The sequence below is a fragment of the Neophocaena asiaeorientalis genome, unplaced genomic scaffold (assembly GCF_003031525.2).
Source record: "Neophocaena asiaeorientalis asiaeorientalis breed wild unplaced genomic scaffold, Neophocaena_asiaeorientalis_V1.1 scaffold314, whole genome shotgun sequence".
Lineage (NCBI taxonomy): Eukaryota > Metazoa > Chordata > Mammalia > Artiodactyla > Phocoenidae > Neophocaena > Neophocaena asiaeorientalis.
Window position 1 is genome coordinate 950,355 of NW_020175489.1, and position 1,080 is coordinate 951,434.

Consider the following 1,080-nt stretch of genomic DNA (forward strand, 5'->3'; position numbering starts at 1 on the left):
GCCCGCAGCCTTCACCCCGGCGGCCACCCCCCGCCTGCGCCGCGACGCCCCCAGGGAGAAAACAAAAGTGTCTCCGCGGCGCCCAGAGTCCCCCCGCGCAAGACGCCTCCTCCTTGCCCCAGCTCCCTCCCCGGCTGCGCTGAGGTCAGCGAGTCAGGGCGCCGCGCCAGCCCAGGAAACTTTACGAACCTGCCCGGGGTCGCAGGACGGCGGCGGCGGCGGCTGCGGCGGCGGCGGCGAGGGTTCCCAGCAGTCAGAGCTCTGGCGACCCCGCGACCACTGAAGGGGGACCGGAGGGTCTGTCGCCCAACTCGGGGTCCCGGCGGTGTGAGTGGCTCTGCCTCTATCCCTTGCCCATCCTCGCCGGTTCGCGCTCGCCAGAGCACACGCACTTACACTCCGGGTCGGCCGGCTGCTGCGCCGCCGGCGGCCGCTGCTCTCACTTCCTCTTCCTTCCTCCTGCTGGCCAGAGACACATTTTGCATCTGCAAGGCATCCCGAGATTAGCCGCGAAATCTCCTCCTGAGCGGACGCTGCGGAGTGGCCGCCGTCGCCCCCCGCACCTGCGCCCGGACACGCGTGGTTGGCGCGTTCGCCTCCAGCCGGCGCCCTGACGCCGGCCCACTGCACTCTGCCTGGGGGATGGGGGTGCCCACGACTTTTTGAAGTCCCCCTACTTAAAAAGAAGAAAATGTCAAACACCGTGTACGCCTCAGTTCTGCTATAAATAATATGTGTGCAGAGCATGACTTCTCGAATGAGCTCACACGCGGCGTTTTGCAGGCACTAACTCCGTCACCCTCATAGCGCCACCTCCGGGAGGCCGAGAGTGCGCGGCATCTTTTTATAAGCCTTCAATTTGGGCAACTGGTTTGGAATTTTGAGGAGAAACTTCGGTGGGCTGTTTTAAAGCTACCTTAAGAGGCTGATGTGTTTGTGTTGACGTTCTGCCTCGAACCTTGGACGGCGCGACAAAAGTAACAGGACAACGTTTCCTCCTCCTCAGTCACCTGTGCATTTACCGACCAAAGGATTTATTTCTCATCAATTAAGCCAGGGACTCCCTAATTTTGCATAACT

At 62.0% G+C, this 1,080-nt stretch overlaps 1 protein-coding gene across 1 annotated transcript in view; it reads right to left on the minus strand.

Moving 5' to 3' along the window:
- Positions 1–402, minus strand: part of ELMO1 (engulfment and cell motility 1) — a 537,648-nt gene extending 537,246 nt beyond the window's left edge. Inside the window, exon 1 of the mRNA XM_024768877.1 lies at positions 190–402. The gene's annotated coding sequence lies outside the window, so the exon portion shown is untranslated. The remainder of the gene's footprint in view (positions 1–189) is intronic.
- Between the last annotated feature and the right edge of the window lie 678 nt (positions 403–1,080).